Raw genomic sequence first — 16,551 nt, 5'->3', positions numbered from 1 at the left:
TGAGAGTTCATTAAAGAGCAGAGAGAGAGGGGTGAGAGTTCATTAAAGAGCACAGAGAGAGGGGTGAGAGTTCATTAAAGAGCACAGAGAGAGGGGTGAGAGTTCATTAAAGAGCACAGAGAGAGAGAGAGAGAGAGAGAGAGGTGAGAGTTCATTGAAGAGCACAGAGAGAGAGGCGAGAGTTCGTTGAAGAGCACAGAGAGAGAGAGAGAGAGGTGAGAGTTCATTAAAGAGCAGAGAGAGGGGTGAGAGTTCATTAAAGAGCACAGAGAGAGAGGAGAGAGTTCAGTAAAGAGCACAGAGAGAGGGGTGAGAGTTCAGTGAAGAGCACAGAGAGAGGGGTGAGAGTTCATTAAAGAGCACAGAGAGAGGGGTGAGAGTTCATTAAAGAGCACAGAGAGGGTGAGAGTTCATTAAAGAGCACAGAGGGCGAGAGTTCATTAAACAGCACAGCGAGAGGGGTGAGAGTTCATTAAAGAGCACACAGGGGTGAGAGTTCATTAAAGAGCACAGAGAGAGGGGTGAGAGTTCGTTAAAGTGCACAGAGAGAGGGGTGAGAGTTCATTAAAGAGTACCGAGAGAGAGGTGAGAGTTCATTGAAGAGCACCGAGAGAGAGAGGTGAGAGTTCATTTAAGAGCACAGAGGGTGAGAGTTCATTAAAGAGCACAAGAGGGGGGTGAGAGTTCAGTAAAGAGAACAGAGAGAGGGATGAGAGTTCATTAAAGAGCACAGAGAGAGAGGTGAGAGTTCATTAAAGAGCACAGTGAGAGAGGTGAGAGTTCATTGAAGAGCACCGAGAGAGAGAGAGGTGAGAGTTCATTGAAGAGCACAGAGAGAGAGAGAGAGAGGTGAGAGTTCATTGAAGAGCACAGAGAGAGAGAGAGAGAGAGGTGAGAGTTCATTGAAGAGCACAGAGAGGGGTGAGAGTTCATTAAAGAGCACAGAGAGAGAGAGAGAGGTGAGAGTTCATTAAAGGGCACAGAGAGACGGATGAGAGTTCATTAAAGAGCACAGAGAGAGAGAGGTGAGAGTTCATTAAAGAGCACAGAGATAGGGAGGTGAGAGTTCATTTAAGTGCACAGAGAGGTGAGAGTTCATTGAAGAGCACAGTGAGGGGTGAGTGTTCATTAAAGAGCACAGAGAGGGGTGAGAGTTCATTAAAGAGCACAGAGAGCGGGGTGAGAGTTCATTGAAGAGCACAGAGAGGGGTGAGAGTTGATTAATGAACTCTCACCTCTGTGCTCTTTAAAGAGCACAGAGAGAGGGGTGAGAGTTCTTTAAAGAGCGCAGAGAGAGAGGGGTGAGAGTTCATTAAAGAGCACAGAGAGAGGTGAGAGTTCATTAAAGAGCACAGAGAGGGGTGAGAGTTCATTATAGAGCACAGAGAGAGGGGTGAGAGTTCATTGAAGAGCACCGAGAGAGAGGTGAGAGTTCATTGAAGAGCACAGAGAGAGAGAGGTGAGAGTTCATTGAAGAGCATAGAGAGAGAGGTGAGAGTTCATTGAAGAGCACCGAGAGAGAGGAGAGAGTTTGTTGAAGAGCACAGAGAGAGAGAGAGAGAGGTGAGAGTCCATTAAAGAGCACAGAGAGAGAGAGGTCAGAGTTCATTCAAGAGCACAGAGAGAGGGAGGTGAGAGTTCATTAAAGAGCTCAAAGAGGGAGGTGAGAGTTCATTAAAGAGCACAGAGGTGAGAGTTCATTGAAGAGCACAGAGGTGAGAGTTCATTGAAGAGCACAGAGAGAGAGGGTGAGAGTTCATTAAAGGGCACAGAGGGGTGAGAGTTCATTGAAGAGCACAGAGGTGAGAGTTCATTGAAGAGCACAGAGGTGAGAGTTCATTAAAGGGCACAGAGAGAGGGGTGAGAGCTCATTAAAGAGCACAGAGAGAGAGGTGAGAGTTCATTAAAGAGCACAGAGAGAGGGGTGAGAGTTCATTAAAGAGCACAGTGAGAGAGGTGAGAGTTCATTGAAGAGCACCGAGAGAGAGAGAGGTGAGAGTTCATTGAAGAGCACAGAGAGAGAGGTGAGAGTTCATTGAAGAGCACAGAGAGAGAGAGAGGTGAGAGTTCATTGAAGAGCACAGAGAGAGAGGAGAGAGTTCGTTGAAGAGCACAGAGAGAGAGGTGAGAGTTCATTAAAGGGCACAGAGATAGGGAGGTGAGAGTTCATTGAAGTGCACAGAGAGAGGTGAGAGTTCATTGAAGAGCTCAGAGAGGGGTGAGAGTTCATTAAAGAGCACAGAGAGAGGGGTGAGAGTTCATTAAAGAGCGCAGAGAGAGGGGTGAGAGTTCATTGAACAGCACAGAGAGAGAGACGTGAGAGTTCATTGAAGAGCACAGAGAGAGGGGTGAGAGTTCATTAATGAACTCTCACCTCTGTGCTCTTTAAAGAGCACAGTGAGAGGGGTGAGAGTTCATTGAAGAGCGCAGAGAGAGAGAGGTGAGAGTTCATTGAAGAGCACAGAGAGAGAGAGGTGAGAGTTCATTAAAGAGCACAGAGAGGGGTGAGAGTTCATTAAAGAGCACAGAGAGAGGGGTGAGAGTTCATTGAAGAGCACCGAGAGAGAGAGAGAGAGAGAGGTGAGAGTTCATTGAAGAGCACCGAGAGAGAGGTGAGAGTTCATTGAAGAGCACCGAGAGAGAGGAGAGAGTTCGTTGAAGAGCACAGAGAGAGAGAGAGAGAGAGAGGTGAGAGTTCATTAAAGAGCACAGAGAGAGAGGGTGAGAGTTCATTAAAGAGCACAGAGAGAGAGGGTGAGAGTTCATTAAAGAGCACAGAGAGAGGGGTGAGAGTTCATTAAAGAGCACAGAGAGAGGGGTGAGAGTTCATTAAAGAGCACAGTGAGAGAGGTGAGAGTTCATTGAAGCGCACCGAGAGAGAGAGAGAGGTGAGAGTTCATTGAAGAGCACCGAGAGAGAGGAGAGAGTTCGTTGAAGAGCACAGAGAGAGAGGTGAGAGTTCATTAAAGAGCACAGAGAGAGAGGGTGAGAGTTCATTAAAGAGCACAGAGAGACGGGTGAGAGTTCAGTAAAGAGCACAGAGATAGGGAGGTGAGAGTTCATTTAAGTGCACAGAGAGAGATGAGAGTTCATTGAAGAGCACAGAGAGGGGTGAGAGTTCATTAAAGAGCGCAGAGAGAGAGGTAAGAGTTCATTGAACAGCACAGAGAGAGAGAGGTGAGAGTTCATTGAAGAGCACAGAGAGAGGGGTGAGAGTTCATTAATGAACTCTCACCTCTGTGCTCTGTAAAGAGCACAGTGAGAGGGGTGAGAGTTCATTGAAGAGCACAGAGAGAGAGAGGAGAGAGTTCAGTAAAGAGCACAGAGAGAGAGGTGAGAGTTCATTAAAGAGCACAGAGAGAGAGGGTGAGAGTTCATTAAAGAGCACAAAGGGGGGTGAGAGTTCAGTAAAGAGAACAGAGAGAGGGTGAGAGTTCATTAAAGAGCACAGAGAGAGAGGGTGAGAGTTCATTAAAGAGCACAGAGAGAGAGGGTGAGAGTTCATTAAAGAGCACAGAGAGAGGGTGAGAGTTCATTAAACAGCACAGAGAGAGGGGTGAGAGTTCATTAAAGAGCACAGTGAGGTGAGAGTTCAGTAATGAGCACAGAGAGAGGGATGAGAGTTCATTAAAGAGCCCAGAGAGAGGGGTGAGAGTTCATTGAAGAGCACAGAGAGAGAGAGGTGAGAGTTCATTGAAGAGCACAGAGAGAGAGAGGTGAGAGTTCATTGAAGAGCACAGAGAGAGAGAGAGAGAGAGGAGAGAGTTCATTAAAGAGCACAGAGAGAGGGGTGAGAGTTCATTCAAGAGCCCAGAAGAAGGGTGAGTGTTCATTAAAGAGCACAGAGAGAGAGAGAGAGAGGTGAGAGTTCATTGAAGAGCACAGAGAGAGAGAGAGAGAGAGGTGAGAGTTCATTAAAGAGCAGAGAGAGGGGTGAGAGTTCATTAAAGAGCACAGAGAGAGAGGTGAGAGTTCATTGAAGAGCACAGAGAGAGAGAGAGAGGAGAGAGTTCATTGAAGAGCACAGAGAGAGAGGTGAGAGTTCATTAAAGAGCACAGAGAGAGAGGTGAGAGTTCATTAAAGAGCACAGAGAGAGGGGTGAGAGTTCATTAAAGAGCACAGAGAGAGGGGTGAGAGTTCATTAAAGAGCACAGAGAGGGGTGAGAGTTCATTAAAGAGCACAGAGAGAGGGGTGAGAGTTCATTAAAGAGCACAGAGAGAGGGGTGAGAGTTCATTAAAGAGCACAGAGAGAGAGAGAGAGAGGTGAGAGTTCATTGAAGAGCACAGAGAGAGAGGCGAGAGTTCGTTGAAGAGCACAGAGAGAGAGAGGTGAGAGTTCATTAAAGAGCACAGAGAGGGGTGAGAGTTCATTAAAGAGCACAGAGAGAGGGGTGAGAGTTCATTGAAGAGCACCGAGAGAGAGAGAGAGAGAGAGGTGAGAGTTCATTGAAGAGCACCGAGAGAGAGGTGAGAGTTCATTGAAGAGCACCGAGAGAGAGGAGAGAGTTCGTTGAAGAGCACAGAGAGAGAGAGAGAGAGAGAGAGGTGAGAGTTCATTAAAGAGCACAGAGAGAGAGGGTGAGAGTTCATTAAAGAGCACAGAGAGAGAGGGTGAGAGTTCATTAAAGAGCACAGAGAGAGGGGTGAGAGTTCATTTAAGAGCACAGAGAGAGGGGTGAGAGTTCATTAAAGAGCACAGTGAGAGAGGTGAGAGTTCATTGAAGCGCACCGAGAGAGAGAGAGAGGTGAGAGTTCATTGAAGAGCACCGAGAGAGAGGAGAGAGTTCGTTGAAGAGCACAGAGAGAGAGGTGAGAGTTCATTAAAGAGCACAGAGAGAGAGGGTGAGAGTTCATTAAAGAGCACAGAGAGACGGGTGAGAGTTCATTAAAGAGCACAGAGATAGGGAGGTGAGAGTTCATTTAAGTGCACAGAGAGAGATGAGAGTTCATTGAAGAGCACAGAGAGGGGTGAGAGTTCATTAAAGAGCGCAGAGAGAGAGGTAAGAGTTCATTAAAGAGCACAGAGAGAGGGGTGAGAGTTCATTAAAGAGCAGAGAGAGGGTTGAGAGTTCATTAAAGAGCACAGAGAGCGGGGTGCGAGTTCATTGAACAGCACAGAGAGAGAGAGGTGAGAGTTCATTGAAGAGCACAGAGAGAGGGGTGAGAGTTCATTAATGAACTCTCACCTCTGTGCTCTGTAAAGAGCACAGTGAGAGGGGTGAGAGTTCATTGAAGAGCACAGAGAGAGAGAGGAGAGAGTTCAGTAAAGAGCACAGAGAGAGAGGTGAGAGTTCATTAAAGAGCACAGAGAGAGAGGGTGAGAGTTCATTAAAGAGCACAAAGGGGGGTGAGAGTTCAGTAAAGAGAACAGAGAGAGGGTGAGAGTTCATTAAAGAGCACAGAGAGAGAGGGTGAGAGTTCATTAAAGAGCACAGAGAGAGAGGGTGAGAGTTCATTGAACAGCACAGAGAGCGAGAGGTGAGAGTTCATTGAAGAGCACAGAGAGAGAGAGGTGAGAGTTCATTGAAGAGCACAGAGAGAGAGAGAGGAGAGAGTTCATTAAAGAGCACAGAGAGAGGGGTGAGAGTTCATTCAAGAGCCCAGAAGAGGGGTGAGTGTTCATTAAAGAGCACAGAGAGAGAGAGAGAGAGAGGTGAGAGTTCATTGAAGAGCACAGAGAGAGAGAGGTGAGAGTTCATTAAAGAGCAGAGAGAGGGGTGAGAGTTCATTAAAGAGCACAGAGAGAGAGGTGAGAGTTCATTGAAGAGCACAGAGAGAGAGAGGAGAGAGTTCATTGAAGAGCACAGAGAGAGAGGTGAGAGTTCATTAAAGAGCACAGAGAGAGAGGTGAGAGTTCATTAAAGAGCACAGAGAGAGGGGTGAGAGTTCATTAAAGAGCACAGAGAGAGGGGTGAGAGTTCATTAAAGAGCACAGAGAGGGGTGAGAGTTCATTAAAGAGCACAGAGAGAGGGGTGAGAGTTCATTAAAGAGCACAGAGAGAGGGGTGAGAGTTCATTAAAGAGCACAGAGAGAGAGAGAGAGAGGCGAGAGTTCGTTGAAGAGCACAGAGAGAGAGGTGAGAGTTCATTAAAGAGCAGAGAGAGGGGTGAGAGTTCATTAAAGAGCACAGAGAGAGAGAGAGGAGAGAGTTCAGTAAAGAGCACAGAGAGAGGGGTGAGAGTTCAGTGAAGTGCACAGAGAGAGGGGTGAGAGTTCATTAAAGAGCACAGAGAGAGGGGTGAGAGTTCATTAAAGAGCACAGAGAGAGGGGTGAGAGTTCATTAAAGAGTACCGAGAGAGAGGTGAGAGTTCATTGAAGAGCACCGAGAGAGAGAGGTGAGAGTTCATTAAAGAGCACAGAGAGAGAGAGGTGAGAGTTCATTAAAGAGCAGAGAGAGGGGTGAGAGTTCATTAAAGAGCGGTGAGAGTTCATTAAAGAGCACAGAGAGAGGGGTGAGAGTTCATTAAAGAGCACAGAGAGAGGGGTGAGAGTTCATTAAAGAGCACAGAGAGAGGGGTGAGAGTTCATTGAAGAGCACAGAGAGAGAGGCGAGAGTTCGTTGAAGAGCACAGAGAGAGAGGTGAGAGTTCATTAAAGAGCAGAGAGAGGGGTGAGAGTTCATTAAAGAGCACAGAGAGAGAGGAGAGAGTTCAGTAAAGAGCACAGAGAGAGGGGTGAGAGTTCAGTGAAGAGCACAGAGAGAGGGGTGAGAGTTCATTAAAGAGCACAGAGAGAGGGGTGAGAGTTCATTAAAGAGCACAGAGAGGGTGAGAGTTCATTAAAGAGCACAGAGGGCGAGAGTTCATTAAACAGCACAGCGAGAGGGGTGAGAGTTCATTAAAGAGCACACAGGGGTGAGAGTTCATTAAAGAGCACAGAGAGAGGGGTGAGAGTTCGTTAAAGTGCACAGAGAGAGGGGTGAGAGTTCATTAAAGAGCACAAGAGGGGGGTGAGAGTTCAGTAAAGAGAACAGTGAGAGAGGTGAGAGTTCATTGAAGAGCACCGAGAGAGAGAGAGGTGAGAGTTCATTGAAGAGCACAGAGAGAGAGAGAGAGAGGTGAGAGTTCATTGAAGAGCACAGAGAGGGGTGAGAGTTCATTAAAGAGCACAGAGAGAGAGAGGTGAGAGTTCATTAAAGGGCACAGAGAGACGGATGAGAGTTCATTAAAGAGCACAGAGAGAGAGAGAGAGAGGTGAGAGTTCATTAAAGAGCACAGAGATAGGGAGGTGAGTGTTCATTAAAGAGCACAGAGGGGTGAGAGTTCATTAAAGAGCACAGAGAGAGGGGTGAGAGTTCATTAAAGAGCAGAGAGAGAGAGAGGGGTGAGAGTTAATTCAAGAGCACAGAGAGCGGGGTGAGAGTTCATTGAACAGCACAGAGAGAGAGAGGTGAGAGTTCATTGAAGAGCACAGAGAGGGGTGAGAGTTGATTAATGAACTCTCACCTCTGTGCTCTTTAAAGAGCACAGAGAGAGGGGTGAGAGTTCTTTAAAGAGCGCAGAGAGAGAGAGGTGAGAGTTCATTGAAGAGCACAGAGAGAGAGGTGAGAGTTCATTAAAGAGCACAGAGAGAGGGATGAGAGTTCATTGAAGAGCACCGAGAGAGAGGTGAGAGTTCATTGAAGAGCACAGAGAGAGAGAGGTGAGAGTTCATTGAAGAGCACAGAGAGAGGGGTGAGAGTTCATTAATGAACTCTCACGTCTGTGCTCTTTAAAGAGCACAGTGAGAGGGGTGAGAGTTCATTGAAGAGCAAAGTAGAGAGGGGTGAGAGTTCTTTAAAGAGCGCAGAGAGAGAGAGAGAGCTGAGAGATCATTGAAGGGCACAGAGAGACAGAGAGGTGAGAGTTCATTAAAGAGCACAGAGAGAGGGGTGAGAGTTCATTAAAGAGCACAGAGAGGGGTGAGAGTTCATTGAAGAGCACCGAGAGAGAGAGGTGAGAGTTCATTGAAGAGCACAGAGAGAGATAGAGAGGTAAGAGTTCATTGAAGAGCACCGAGAGAGAGGAGAGAGTTCGTTGAAGAGCACAGAGAGAGAGAGAGAGAGAGAGGTGAGAGTTCATTAAAGAGCACAGAGAGAGAGAGAGGTGAGAGTTCATTAAAGGGCACAGAGAGACGGGTGAGAGTTCATTAAAGAGCACAGAGAGAGGGGTGAGAGTTCATTAAAGAGCACAGAGAGAGCGGTGAGAGTTCATTAAAGAGCACAGAGAGAGGGGTGAGAGTTCATTAAAGAGCACAGAGAGAGGTGAGAGTTCATTGAAGAGCACAGAGAGAGAGGCGAGAGTTCGTTGAAGAGCACAGAGAGAGAGGTGAGAGTTCATTAAAGAGCAGAGAGAGGGGTGAGAGTTCATTAAAGAGCACAGAGAGAGAGGAGAGAGTTCAGTAAAGAGCACAGAGAGAGGGGTGAGAGTTCAGTGAAGAGCACAGAGAGAGGGGTGAGAGTTCATTAAAGAGCACAGAGAGAGGGGTGAGAGTTCATTAAAGAGCACAGAGAGGGTGAGAGTTCATTAAAGAGCACAGAGAGCGAGAGTTCATTAAACAGCACAGCGAGAGGGGTGAGAGTTCATTAAAGAGCACACAGGGGTGAGAGTTCATTAAAGAGCACAGAGAGAGGGGTGAGAGTTCGTTAAAGTGCACAGAGAGAGGGGTGAGAGTTCAGTAACGAGCACAAAGAGAGGGGTGAGCCTTCAGTAAAGAGCAGAGAGAGGGGTGAGAGTTCATTTAAGAGCACAGAGGGTGAGAGTTCATTCAAGAGCACAAGAGGGGGGTGAGAGTTCAGTAAAGAGAACAGAGAGAGAGGTGAGAGTTCATTAAAGAGCACAGTGAGAGAGGTGAGAGTTCATTGAAGAGCACCGAGAGAGAGAGAGGTGAGAGTTCATTGAAGAGCACAGAGAGAGAGAGAGAGAGAGGTGAGAGTTCATTGAAGAGCACAGAGAGAGAGAGAGAGAGAGAGAGAGAGAGAGGTGAGAGTTCATTGAAGAGCACAGAGAGGGGTGAGAGTTCATTAAAGAGCACAGAGAGAGGTGAGAGTTCATTAAAGGGCACAGAGAGACGGATGAGAGTTCATTAAAGAGCACAGAGAGAGAGAGAGAGAGGTGAGAGTTCATTAAAGAGCACAGAGAGAGAGAGGTGAGAGTTCATTGAAGAGCACAGAGAGAGAGAGAGAGAGAGGAGAGAGTTCATTAAAGAGCACAGAGAGAGGGGTGAGAGTTCATTCAAGAGCCCAGAAGAGGGGTGAGTGTTCATTAAAGAGCACAGAGAGAGAGAGAGAGAGAGGTGAGAGTTCATTGAAGAGCACAGAGAGAGAGAGAGAGAGAGGTGAGAGTTCATTAAAGAGCAGAGAGAGGGGTGAGAGTTCATTAAAGAGCACAGAGAGAGAGGTGAGAGTTCATTGAAGAGCACAGAGAGAGAGAGGAGAGAGTTCATTGAAGAGCACAGAGAGAGAGGTGAGAGTTCATTAAAGAGCACAGAGAGAAAGGTGAGAGTTCATTAAAGAGCACAGAGAGAGGGGTGAGAGTTCATTAAAGAGCACAGAGAGAGGGGTGAGAGTTCATTAAAGAGCACAGAGAGGGGTGAGAGTTCATTAAAGAGCACAGAGAGAGGGGTGAGAGTTCATTAAAGAGCACAGAGAGAGGGGTGAGAGTTCATTAAAGAGCACAGAGAGAGAGAGAGAGAGGTGAGAGTTCGTTGAAGAGCACAGAGAGAGAGGTGAGAGTTCATTAAAGAGCAGAGAGAGGGGTGAGAGTTCATTAAAGAGCACAGAGAGAGAGAGAGGAGAGAGTTCAGTAAAGAGCACAGAGAGAGGGGTGAGAGTTCAGTGAAGTGCACAGAGAGAGGGGTGAGAGTTCATTAAAGAGCACAGAGAGAGGGGTGAGAGTTCATTAAAGAGCACAGAGAGAGGGGTGAGAGTTCATTAAAGAGTACCGAGAGAGAGGTGAGAGTTCATTGAAGAGCACCGAGAGAGAGAGGTGAGAGTTCATTAAAGAGCACAGAGAGAGAGAGGTGAGAGTTCATTAAAGAGCAGAGAGAGGGGTGAGAGTTCATTAAAGAGCGGTGAGAGTTCATTGAAGAGCACACAGAGAGAGCGAGAGGAGAGAGTTCATTGAAGAGCACAGAGAGAGAGGTGAGAGTTCATTAAAGAGCACAGAGAGAGGGGTGAGAGTTCATTAAAGAGCACAGAGAGAGGGGTGAGAGTTCATTAAAGAGCACAGAGAGAGGGGTGAGAGTTCATTAAAGAGCACAGAGAGAGGGGTGAGAGTTCATTAAAGAGCACAGAGAGAGGGGTGAGAGTTCATTGAAGAGCACAGAGAGAGAGGCGAGAGTTCGTTGAAGAGCACAGAGAGAGAGGTGAGAGTTCATTAAAGAGCAGAGAGAGGGGTGAGAGTTCATTAAAGAGCACAGAGAGGGTGAGAGTTCATTAAAGAGCACAGAGGGCGAGAGTTCATTAAACAGCACAGCGAGAGGGGTGAGAGTTCATTAAAGAGCACACAGGGGTGAGAGTTCATTAAAGAGCACAGAGAGAGGGGTGAGAGTTCGTTAAAGTGCACAGAGAGAGGGGTGAGAGTTCATTAAAGAGCACAAGAGGGGGGTGAGAGTTCAGTAAAGAGAACAGTGAGAGAGGTGAGAGTTCATTGAAGAGCACCGAGAGAGAGAGAGGTGAGAGTTCATTGAAGAGCACAGAGAGAGAGAGAGAGAGGTGAGAGTTCATTGAAGAGCACAGAGAGGGGTGAGAGTTCATTAAAGAGCACAGAGAGAGAGAGGTGAGAGTTCATTAAAGGGCACAGAGAGACGGATGAGAGTTCATTAAAGAGCACAGAGAGAGAGAGAGAGAGGTGAGAGTTCATTAAAGAGCACAGAGATAGGGAGGTGAGTGTTCATTAAAGAGCACAGAGGGGTGAGAGTTCATTAAAGAGCACAGAGAGAGGGGTGAGAGTTCATTAAAGAGCAGAGAGAGAGAGAGGGGTGAGAGTTAATTCAAGAGCACAGAGAGCGGGGTGAGAGTTCATTGAACAGCACAGAGAGAGAGAGGTGAGAGTTCATTGAAGAGCACAGAGAGGGGTGAGAGTTGATTAATGAACTCTCACCTCTGTGCTCTTTAAAGAGCACAGAGAGAGGGGTGAGAGTTCTTTAAAGAGCGCAGAGAGAGAGAGGTGAGAGTTCATTGAAGAGCACAGAGAGAGAGGTGAGAGTTCATTAAAGAGCACAGAGAGAGGGATGAGAGTTCATTGAAGAGCACCGAGAGAGAGGTGAGAGTTCATTGAAGAGCACAGAGAGAGAGAGGTGAGAGTTCATTGAAGAGCACAGAGAGAGGGGTGAGAGTTCATTAATGAACTCTCACGTCTGTGCTCTTTAAAGAGCACAGTGAGAGGGGTGAGAGTTCATTGAAGAGCAAAGTAGAGAGGGGTGAGAGTTCTTTAAAGAGCGCAGAGAGAGAGAGAGAGCTGAGAGATCATTGAAGGGCACAGAGAGACAGAGAGGTGAGAGTTCATTAAAGAGCACAGAGAGAGGGGTGAGAGTTCATTAAAGAGCACAGAGAGGGGTGAGAGTTCATTGAAGAGCACCGAGAGAGAGAGGTGAGAGTTCATTGAAGAGCACAGAGAGAGATAGAGAGGTAAGAGTTCATTGAAGAGCACCGAGAGAGAGGAGAGAGTTCGTTGAAGAGCACAGAGAGAGAGAGAGAGAGAGAGAGAGGTGAGAGTTCATTAAAGAGCACAGAGAGAGAGAGAGAGAGAGAGGTGAGAGTTCATTAAAGGGCACAGAGAGACGGGTGAGAGTTCATTAAAGAGCACAGAGAGAGGGGTGAGAGTTCATTAAAGAGCACAGAGAGAGCGGTGAGAGTTCATTAAAGAGCACAGAGAGAGGGGTGAGAGTTCATTAAAGAGCACAGAGAGAGGTGAGAGTTCATTGAAGAGCACAGAGAGAGAGGCGAGAGTTCGTTGAAGAGCACAGAGAGAGAGGTGAGAGTTCATTAAAGAGCAGAGAGAGGGGTGAGAGTTCATTAAAGAGCACAGAGAGAGAGGAGAGAGTTCAGTAAAGAGCACAGAGAGAGGGGTGAGAGTTCAGTGAAGAGCACAGAGAGAGGGGTGAGAGTTCATTAAAGAGCACAGAGAGAGGGGTGAGAGTTCATTAAAGAGCACAGAGAGGGTGAGAGTTCATTAAAGAGCACAGAGAGCGAGAGTTCATTAAACAGCACAGCGAGAGGGGTGAGAGTTCATTAAAGAGCACACAGGGGTGAGAGTTCATTAAAGAGCACAGAGAGAGGGGTGAGAGTTCGTTAAAGTGCACAGAGAGAGGGGTGAGAGTTCAGTAACGAGCACAAAGAGAGGGGTGAGCCTTCAGTAAAGAGCAGAGAGAGGGGTGAGAGTTCATTTAAGAGCACAGAGGGTGAGAGTTCATTCAAGAGCACAAGAGGGGGGTGAGAGTTCAGTAAAGAGAACAGAGAGAGAGGTGAGAGTTCATTAAAGAGCACAGTGAGAGAGGTGAGAGTTCATTGAAGAGCACCGAGAGAGAGAGAGGTGAGAGTTCATTGAAGAGCACAGAGAGAGAGAGAGAGAGGTGAGAGTTCATTGAAGAGCACAGAGAGAGAGAGAGAGAGAGAGAGAGAGGTGAGAGTTCATTGAAGAGCACAGAGAGGGGTGAGAGTTCATTAAAGAGCACAGAGAGAGGTGAGAGTTCATTAAAGGGCACAGAGAGACGGATGAGAGTTCATTAAAGAGCACAGAGAGAGAGAGAGAGAGGTGAGAGTTCATTAAAGAGCACAGAGATAGGGAGGTGAGTGTTCATTAAAGAGCACAGAGGGGTGAGAGTTCATTAAAGAGCACAGAGAGAGGGGTGAGAGTTCATTAAAGAGCAGAGAGAGAGAGAGGGGTGAGAGTTAATTCAAGAGCACAGAGCGGGGTGAGAGTTCATTGAACAGCACAGAGAGAGAGAGGTGAGAGTTCATTGAAGAGCACAGAGAGGGGTGAGAGTTGATTAATGAACTCTCACCTCTGTGCTCTTTAAAGAGCACAGAGAGAGGGGTGAGAGTTCATTAAAGAGCGCAGAGAGAGAGAGGTGAGAGTTCATTGAAGAGCACCGAGAGAGAGGTGAGAGTTCATTGAAGAGCACAGAGAGAGAGAGGTGAGAGTTCATTGAAGAGCATAGAGAGAGAGGTGAGAGTTCATTGAAGAGCACCGAGAGAGAGGAGAGAGTTTGTTGAAGAGCACAGAGAGAGAGAGAGAGAGGTGAGAGTCCATTAAAGAGCACAGAGAGAGAGAGGTCAGAGTTCATTAAAGAGCACAGAGAGAGAGGGAGGTGAGAGTTCATTAAAGAGCTCAAAGAGGGAGGTGAGAGTTCATTAAAGAGCACAGAGGTGAGAGTTCATTGAAGAGCACAGAGAGAGAGGGTGAGAGTTCATTAAAGGGCACAGAGAGGGGTGAGAGTTCATTAAAGAGCACAGAGAGAGAGGGTGAGAGTTCATTAAAGGGCACAGAGAGAGGGGTGAGAGCTCATTAAAGAGCACAGAGAGAGAGGTGAGAGTTCATTAAAGAGCACAGAGAGAGGGGTGAGAGTTCATTAAAGAGCACAGTGAGAGAGGTGAGAGTTCATTGAAGAGCACCGAGAGAGAGAGAGGTGAGAGTTCATTGAAGAGCACAGAGAGAGAGAGAGGTGAGAGTTCATTGAAGAGCACAGAGAGAGAGAGAGAGGTGAGAGTTCATTGAAGAGCACAGAGAGAGAGAGAGGGGTGAGAGTTCATTAATGAACTCTCACCTCTGTGCTCTTTAAAGAGCACAGTGAGAGGGGTGAGAGTTCATTGAAGAGCGCAGAGAGAGAGAGGTGAGAGTTCATTGAAGAACACAGAGAGGGGTGAGAGTTCATTAAAGAGCACAGAGAGAGGGGTGAGAGTTCATTGAAGAGCACAGAGAGAGAGAGGTGAGAGTTCATTGAAGAGCACAGAGAGAGGGGTGAGAGTTCATTAAAGGGCACAGAGATAGGGAGGTGAGAGTTCATTTAAGTGCCCAGAGAGGGGTGAGTGTTCATTAAAGAGCACAGAGAGAGGGGTGAGAGTTCATTGAACAGCACAGAGAGAGAGAGGTGAGAGTTCATTGAAGAGCACAGAGAGAGGGGTGAGAGTTCATTAATGAACTCTCACGTCTGTGCTCTTTAAAGAGCACAGTGAGAGGGGTGAGAGTTCATTGAAGAGCAAAGTAGAGAGGGGTGAGAGTTCTTTAAAGAGCGCAGAGAGAGAGAGAGAGCTGAGAGATCATTGAAGGGCACAGAGAGACAGAGAGGTGAGAGTTCATTAAAGAGCACAGAGAGAGGGGTGAGAGTTCATTAAAGAGCACAGAGAGGGGTGAGAGTTCATTGAAGAGCACCGAGAGAGAGAGGTGAGAGTTCATTGAAGAGCACAGAGAGAGATAGAGAGGTAAGAGTTCATTGAAGAGCACCGAGAGAGAGGAGAGAGTTCGTTGAAGAGCACAGAGAGAGAGAGAGAGGTGAGAGTTCATTAAAGAGCACAGAGAGAGAGAGAGAGAGAGAGAGGTGAGAGTTCATTAAAGGGCACAGAGAGACGGGTGAGAGTTCATTAAAGAGCACAGAGAGAGGGGTGAGAGTTCATTAAAGAGCACAGAGAGGGGTGAGAGTTCATTAAAGAGCACAGAGAGAGGTGAGAGTTCATTGAAGAGCAGAGAGAGAGGTGAGAGTTCATTGAAGAGCACAGAGAGAGAGAGAGAGAGGTGAGAGTTCATTGAAGAGCACAGAGAGAGGGGTGAGAGTTCATTAAAGAGCACAGAGAGAGAGGTGAGAGTTCATTGAAGAGCAGAGAGAGAGGTGAGAGTTCATTGAAGAGCACAGAGAGAGAGAGGTGAGAGTTCATTGAAGAGCACAGAGAGAGAGGAGAGAGTTCGTTGAAGAGCACAGAGAGAGAGAGGTGAGAGTCCATTAAAGAGCACAGAGAGAGAGAGGTGAGAGTCCATTAAAGAGCACAGAGAGAGAGAGGAGTGAGAGTTCATTAAAGAGCACAGAGAGAGGGGTGATAGTTCATTGAACAGCACAGAGAGAGAGAGGTGAGAGTTCATTAAAGAGCTCAGAGAGAGAGAGGTGAGAGTTCATTGAAGAGCACAGAGAGAGCGAGCGAGAGGTGAGAGTTCATTGAAGAGCGCAGAGAGAGAGGTGAGAGTTCATTAAAGAGCGCAGAGAGCGAGGTGAGAGTTCGTTGAAGAGCACAGAGAGAGAGAGGTGAGAGTTCATTAAAGAGCCCAGAGAGAGGGGTGAGAGTTCATTAAAGAGCGGTGAAAGTTCATTAAAGAGCAGAGAGAGAGAGGGGTGAGAGTTCATTAAAGAGCAGAGAGAGAGAGGGGTGAGAGTTCATTGAAGAGCACAGAGAGAGAGGTGAGAGTTCATTGAAGAGCACAGAGGGGTGAGAGTTCATTTAAGAGCGCAGAGAGAGAGGTGAGAGTTCATTAAAGAGCGCAGAGAGAGGGGTGAGAGTTCATTGAAGAGCACAGAGAGCGAGGTGAGAGTTCATTGAAGAGCACAGAGAGAGAGAGGTGAGAGTTCATTGAAGAGCACAGAGAGAGAGAGAGAGAGAGAGGTGAGAGTTCATTGAAGAGCACAGAGAGAGGTGAGAGTTCATTGAAGAGCACAGAGAGAGAGAGGTGAGAGTTCATTGAAGAGCACAGAGAGAGGTGAGAGTTCATTGAAGAGCACAGAGAGAGAGAGAGGGGAGAGATCATTGAAGATCACAGAGAGCGAGCGAGAGAGAGGTGAGAGTTCATTGAAGAGCACAGAGAGAGAGAGAGGTGAGAGTTCATTGAAGAGCAGACACAACTGGAGTATTGTGCACAGTTTTGGCCCCCTTGTTTGAGGGAAGACTTTTTGTTTTGTTTATTGGACGTGCTTTGCAAGCTGGGCCAGCATTTATTGCCCATCCCTAATTGCCCTTGAAGGGGCACTTGAGTCAACCTCATTACTGTGCACCTGGAGTCACGCAGCAGGTAAGGACGGCAGTTTTCCTTCCCTGAAGGACATCGTGAGCCAGATGTGCTTTTACGACAATCGACAATGGTTTCAAATTTCACCATCTGCAGTGGCGGGATTTGAAGAGAGATTGAGCGGTTTAGACCCATACTCTCTCGAGTTTAGAAGAATGAGGGGGGATCAAATGGAAGTATATAAGATGATAAAAGGTATGGATAAAGTAGACACGGAGCGGATGCTTCCTCTTGTGGGACATTCGAGGACGAGAGGTCATAATCTCAGGATAAGGGGTAGCTAATTTAAAACCCATGACGAGAAATTACTTCTCCCAAAGGTTTGTGAATCTGTGGAATTCGCTACCCAAGAGTGCAGTGGATGCTGAGACAATGAGTAAATTTAAGGAGCAGTAAGACAGATTTTTAATTGGTCACGGGTTGAAGGGTTATGGAGAACGGGTAGGACGGTGGAGTTGAGGCCGTGATGTGATCAGAAATGATTGTATTGAACGATGGAGGAGGGCTCGAGAGGCTAAATTGTTGACTCCCGCTCCTAGTTCCTATGTTCTAAGAAAAAACTATTCTTTCTAATTCCAG

This window comes from Scyliorhinus torazame, unplaced genomic scaffold, assembly GCF_047496885.1.
Source record: "Scyliorhinus torazame isolate Kashiwa2021f unplaced genomic scaffold, sScyTor2.1 scaffold_744, whole genome shotgun sequence".
In the NCBI taxonomy this organism is placed as follows: Eukaryota; Metazoa; Chordata; class Chondrichthyes; order Carcharhiniformes; family Scyliorhinidae; genus Scyliorhinus; species Scyliorhinus torazame.
The sequence above is the reverse complement of the archived record's forward strand: the minus strand, read 5'-3'. Positions refer to the sequence as shown.